At 32.9% G+C, this 6,927-nt stretch overlaps 1 long non-coding RNA gene across 1 annotated transcript; it reads right to left on the minus strand.

Annotated features, from left to right (window-relative positions):
* Nucleotides 1-585: 585 nt before the first annotated feature.
* Nucleotides 586-2,305, minus strand: LOC111699587 (uncharacterized). The gene is made up of 2 exons (XR_002764781.1): nt 2,237-2,305; nt 586-665 (listed from the first exon to the last, which is right to left on the minus strand). It is a non-coding gene; the product is annotated as an uncharacterized LOC111699587 (long non-coding RNA).
* Nucleotides 2,306-6,927: the final 4,622 nt, after the last annotated feature.

Raw genomic sequence — 6,927 nt, forward strand, 5'->3', positions numbered from 1 at the left:
GTACTAACCTTGAGTCAGAGTAAACTAGATCAGAGTAAACTAGATCAGAGTAAACTAGATCAGAGTAAACTAGGATGAAATTATATCATGCAGTAATCAATATCTCTAAAAGGAAAGTAAACCGTTGATAAAACATTAATCTGTTTTTATTTGTCGATATCTGACCAAACTATAAGGTTTCATCAGTTTCTCAGAGTTGAAAACAACTTTAGTGCAAGTAACATATTAGCTAATATAATCCTATTTGAGAATCCGACATTTACTCCAGACCACTCCATCCCCCACCTCACTTAACTGTACTCAATAATTCATCAAAAATATAAAAATAAATTAGTTGTTTAATTTAAATTTTTTTCTTTCGTGTTATTGGTTTTTAAAAGGAAAACATAACAATAAATATTTTATTTAAACATTTCTATTAATGTATACAGTGAGAAGTAGAAGCACAGCCTGTGCACAGGTAGTTATAGATAAATGTGAAGAGACAATTTTATTTACTTAATTGAAGAACGCCATTTTGTCTTTAGCGCCTTTCAGAGAAATCGACGCGGCATGCAGTATCACGTGATAAACAAATGTGTTCACCTCATCCTTTCCTGTTCCTGCTGTTCCTCTCTCGTCATCCCGTCATCATCCTTCTTGTCATCCCCTACTCCGGGTACAGACTAGAACACAAGAATAAATATTTTAGACAATTTTCAAGGTTAAAAAGATTAAATGTATCCAAATATATCAAAGGATACACGAAATTAAATTGCATAACAGATTCATATCCAGAAGTACTGAAAATGAGTTTTCTCCAGACAATGAACAAAATAAAAAAATAAGCTAAAGTTGATTTTTACCCAAAGTTAACCAGACTTTTTAGTTGTTGTAAAATTCTGGATCGTATTGAGTGATTAAGCATTTACCCTCAAATTTACGATACTTTCCACAAAATTATCGACCCCAGATGGATTGAAAACTACCTTTTTGGGATTAAAAAGATTGATAGAAATAGGATACATTGTTATTGTTAAGACATAAGCTGTGTTTATTCTGTTAATGTACAATCATCTTTGATTTTCAAGTTCAGGTTTCTATTTCAATTCTCCAAGTACCCGTTTCAGTATATAATTAATCATAGGTATCATAGGTATCAACACCACACTTATCTAGAACCTTGATTATGTAGTAAACACTAAAATAATTAATTTGTCCTAAACCTTGTTGGAAACAGGCCCCGGAGCGATATCATACCCTGCATTTTAAACCTTGCATCAAGCAGAACCTGTATCTAACAACTTATCCTATTTGTTTTAAACCTTGTTTTAAACTGGACCCATTGCTAAGTTAAACCTTTCATTAAACAGGATCTAGAACAAAATCTTGCAGAAAACAGTACCAAGACCTAAAACAAACCCTGGGTTCTAAACCTTGCAGAAAACAGTACCAAGACCTAAAACAAACCCTGGGTTCTAAACCTTGCAGAAAACAGTACCAAGAGCTAAATCAAACCCTGGGTTCTAACCTTGCAGAAAACAGTAAATGAACCTGAACCGAGTTAAATTAAACCCTGGGTTCTAAACCTAGTATGAAACTGAACCGAGTTAAGTTTAACCCCGGGTTCTAAACCTTGCATGAAACTGAACCGAGTTAAGTTAAACCATGGGTTCTAAACCTTGCATGAAACTGAACCGAGTTAAATTAAACCCTGGGTTCTAAACCTTGCATGAAATTGAACTGAGTTGAATAAAACCCTGGGTTATAAACCTAGTATGCAACTGGACCCAGAGCTATAAAGTGAACTATGCACTCTAAACCTTGAAGGCAACAGTACCTGGATAAAGTAAACATGTATGAAACAGGACTTGGAGCTAGAGTGGGTTCCCAGTTCTGATAAACTGATCTTCGAAATTTAATTTCAAATGAAAATGGAACCGAAGACTTCTAGAGAATTTAAAGCAAAATAAGATATCTCCTTTTCTATTCACTCAACCAGAAAAGAAAGATTCTATTCCCCCTCCCCCCACTCCTCCACCCCGCCACACCTCCACCCTCCCACTTCTCTGTCTCCATGAAGTTGTGCCTCGAAGGTAAAATGTATGTTTCTCTCTCTCACATGAATTAAGAAAAAAGTTTCCGGCAAAGAAGCATGAGCTAAGTATTATAAAGAAACCTTACACTCATTACACAAATACATCAAAATACCTTTACAGAAATAAAAAAAATGGAAGACGACGGTTTTAGATTTTACCGGCATTGATCCCATCGGGTTCATCATCTTCAACATCATCCCCGCCATCTTGGTTTAGCTTTAGTCTCTGAAAATAAAATGATTTTCATTAGGATTTTCCTGAGAATTTCTGTCTTTTCCCTTTATTACATCTCTGATAAGCTCCCAAGGGAGAGAGAGGGCTCCTGCGATTTATCTAGAGGTCTAATATTTTACCAGTAACTTATTAAATAAGTTATTAAGTTAATTAGTGTCTGTTTATTGGGGTCTATTTACACTGCACATTTTTGGCGTCTATTGGACTATTGAAATTCAAAACTTGAATCTTACAGTCGTCTTTCCGTTCCAGAGTTTTCTGGTTCTCATTATATATAAAGTTACACAATTGATTTTATTCAATTGTGGTTTTTTTCTGTTAAAAATCACTTGCAGATTTATGCAGGAGAGACATGGAATATAACTTATTGAGATAGAAAATTTACAACATCTTTGGCACCCAAATACAATTTATAATGCTCATCCTTGCTTATTTAAAGCGCCTTTTATTTTTGGGAAATATAATTTCGGCTAAAATAAATTTTACGACGAGTTCTTAGAGCTATAGCTGTTTTTTAATTGACATAATGGTAACAATAATAATAGTGTGATGATTGCTACTTTATACCAGTAAAGATGCATCGTCTATAATTAAAATCCTGCTTTCAACTGTTTTTTTAATGATCTCATGGTCAAATAAGGATCATTAAAATTTCCCTAGAATTATCGTACTTGAAGTCAAATAAGAATTTCATGGTTATTTTCTTGCCCTTCTGTATTTTGTTGCCATTCTGTATTTTCTTGCCCTCCTGTATTTTGTTGCCCTTCTGTATTTTCTTGCCCTCCTATATTTTCTTGCCCTTCTGTATTTTCTTGCCCTTCTGTATTTTCTTGCACTTCTGTATTTTCTTGTCCTCCTGTATTTTCTTGCCCTTTTTGTATTCTCTTGGACTTCTGTATTTTCTTGCCCTCCTGTATTTTCTTGCCCATCTGTATTTTTCTTCAATTTTTTTCTTTTAGAAATAAAAACATAAGCCTTTGCTTAAAAAGTAGGNACATACAGGGTGAAGAACATACACTGGTAGAGCAACCCCTAAACACATACAGGGTGAAGAACATACACTGGTAGAGCAACCCCTAAACACATACAGGGTGAAGAACATACACTGGTAGAGCAACCCCTAAACACATACTTTGTGAGTGAGAATAAAAACGAGGTTAAAAGATTTTGTACATTGGAAAAGGTATTTGTTTTTTCAATGTTAAAAATTTAAAAAAATTTTATCACATTTCAATGTTTTCATACATGAAATGCAAAACAATCAAGACTTTTGAAAATGATGTGCAAAACATCCCTTTAATCCCGTTAATTTTACTTATCCTGTTCAGATCCAGATTGCTATAAAAAGTTTTAATTTTTAAGACATGAAGTGTCCCAACGCCTTGCCTTTTGATTTTAACTCACTAAATTACTTATACTTTGTGTAGCTCTAGACATTGTACATTTAAGAACCATTAATCCCATGTTTTAGCGTTCGCTTTTAATCAGTAATTGGAAAAATTGTCATTGATATTTGCGTGAGCGCTTGCAATCATTGCATGGACCACTGTGTAACCACTATAGTTTTTCCATTTACTGATACTTGATAGCGTCGATTAAAGAATTCATATCTTTAATTGGATAATGAGATAGATAGATGATACCGCCATGCAATTTCTATTGGTTCAGAATAGACAACAAACACATGACTGAACCCGGATTGGATCAGGCGCTAATGGACTCGGAATGGACCGGGGACAGTTTGACATATCAAATATTGGAAATATTGCTGTTGGGAGAATACAGGGACAAATTCTTAAAGAAAGTTTGCTGGATTTTTTTTATATAAAATTCTTTTGCTCAGATTTATTGGGCAGATTTAATATAAAAGAGAAGTAATTTTTTCCCAAGCTTATTTAAAGATAAGAATTCCCGTTCTTTTCTATATAAGCTTAACACAGATTATTCTACATAAAGTTGTAAACTTTAATCTCTGTTTGTTTGTCTGTCTGTTTGTTTGTCCGATCATAACTTATGACAGATTTGCCTAAACTTATGATCAACCAGCTCGGTTAAACCATGGGAATATTCATTAGTCAGGATGAAAAGTTGAGTGGTTGAACTTTTATAGGGGAAACTCCAGGCGAAGCTGGGTTTTAAAGCTTGAATTTAAAAAAAAAAGATTATTATTATAATTTTCCGTGCAGACTTATTTGAATAGATTTACTTTACAATACATAAAGGAAAACATTTATTGGTGATAGTGATGATAAACTTAATGATTAATGATTATGCTTGAAGAATTATAAAATCATTCGTAATAAATACTTCTCTCAAAATTATAGATGCATTTGAGATAGAGTTTGTTTGAGTTATTTTTTTTCTTAAGGGCCGGTAACCAAGGTTATAATGCAAGGAAAGTAAATTGCAGCTACGTATACTCTGCTTACATATCAAAACTAGTTCTCTCAAGACAGAATTTGTAAATTTGTAAACAAGAATAGATGAATCAGTGTTCCTATCCGAGGAGGTTAAAAGCATTAAATTTTGATGATTTTGTTAATTCACATAAGAGTTTCCTATGACCAGAATATTTCATTGATTTTTTATGTGAAAGATGGATCCCATGTCAGGCTTCGATATCTCCGCCCAGAGACAGTACATTGCAGCACAAAATATGCGTACACCTCTGAAGTAACTTTCCTGGCATTATAACCTTGCAGTAAACCAAAGTGTGCACGCTATTACACAAAATAATTTTTAACGCAAAAACCAACAAAAAACAAGCGTCTTGTAGTTCTAAAATGTACACGTCAAAGGCTACAAAAAAGTGAGTTTATAAGGTGAAACCATAACCCGATCCCGATGCATATTTTACAATGCTGTCTGGGTTTGGAAATTGACGGAATAGGTTAAAGGGAGTGATTTTAGCTGAAGAGATGGGTAAGATTTGCCTCAAATATGAATTATTTCGTAATTTTCAAAAAATAAATTTTAAATAGAAATCCAGAGAATAATCATGATTCTTTATTCTCTAATCTATATGATGTACAAGTATTAAACAAAAACTGCTTAAAAACCAATAATTAACTGAATTATTTGGAAAAATATTTGTATAAAATTAGATATGATTAAAAGATTCTTAAAAGCCTAAAATTAAATATTTTGGAGTAACTATAGATCAGAAAAATAGATTTTGAATTATACATTTTCGTAATATTTTGATATAGTTCGCTCGTAATATTTTTTTAATGTTGATGAAACCATTATCAGTTACTTTGGCCTTAACCTCAATTTGTATGAATAAAATTCTCTTTATGTTTTTCTTTTAAAAGAATTTTAAATTTTAGATTAAACATCCAAAATTAGAAAAATTTCATTTTCACAATTTTATTTTTCAAGGATTTTTCGTAAGGGTTGATCACATAGGTCTGCCGCTTTAGTATTTGTAAAATGGCGGCACAGTACAAACTAGGACCGCAAAGGTTGGCCCAGTTAAAATATTCAAATGTACACCGGTGGGGCGTGTAATATACTATAAGTGTCAATAGTATAGTTCTTTACAAAGGAATTGAGTTTTTGCCACAAACTCAAATTTTCTAATCCTTATATCTTGGCAACCTAAGGGTGGAAACCCTTGATATTTCAAACTTAGACTATTTGATCTAACAGAATTAGAAAATCAGAGTTTGTGACAAATACTCAATTCTTTTAAGACCAAAGAGGGTAAAAAAATTTATTTTTGTAAAATTTTATTTCTTTTCGATGTTTTAAAAGAATGATAATCTCTACATTATTCTTTGATGATCTAAACATTTCTTATTAATAATAGTAGAGCTTGCAGTGTGTATCCGAACCTTGCAGAGGAAGGGTGTCAGCAGAGCTTTCTAAGCCTGTTGAGAGAAAGGGCGCTATGTGCGTTGTACTTGTATAGAAAACATTTGATGAATTCTTTCGATGTATTCGTTATTAAGGGTTTCACTGTGGTATAATCCAAAAGGGGTAAGGAAGTGGATATCAACCCCTAGAAAGTGCTTGTTAAGAGGGGGGGTGGTTTCTTTTTACGTTTGAGTAGAAAATTGTGTTACAAAAATCAAAAACCAAAAATATATGCCAAAAAATCCCTCGCGGAGAAATTATATCGAGAGGCACATTTTTTTGCCACAAAATTATCTAATCCCTATATCTTTAAATCCCAATGTCGCAGATATGGGGATTAACAAATTTGAATTTGAGGCAAAAACACAGTTTGTTTCTTCTACCATTTAAGTTGATATTGAGTTATTAAAAAATATTTCTGAAAAAAATTCCCTCTCTGATATTTTACAGAAATTTCATGATAGAAGGACGGGTTCAAGTGAAAGTGTAATCAGATAGAGGGTGTCCCAATAAACATGGGAATTCAGTGACGAATTCGATATCGTCTTTTTAAATAATTCTTTGATTTAGTATAGTGATACCTACTGAGAAAGCTGTAATCTGTAAGAGTTTCGTCTGCATGTACATTTTGTTTGTTTATGTTTTGACTACATACGGTTGTACTTATAGTAAAACAAGGAAACTACAGTATCAAACAGAGTAAACTTGTCCGTCTTCACTGTTCATCTTGCGTAAACATTATAGACACATCTTTACA

Source organism: Eurytemora carolleeae, unplaced genomic scaffold (assembly GCF_000591075.1).
Source record: "Eurytemora carolleeae unplaced genomic scaffold, Eaff_2.0 scaffold327, whole genome shotgun sequence".
Lineage (NCBI taxonomy): Eukaryota > Metazoa > Arthropoda > Copepoda > Calanoida > Temoridae > Eurytemora > Eurytemora carolleeae.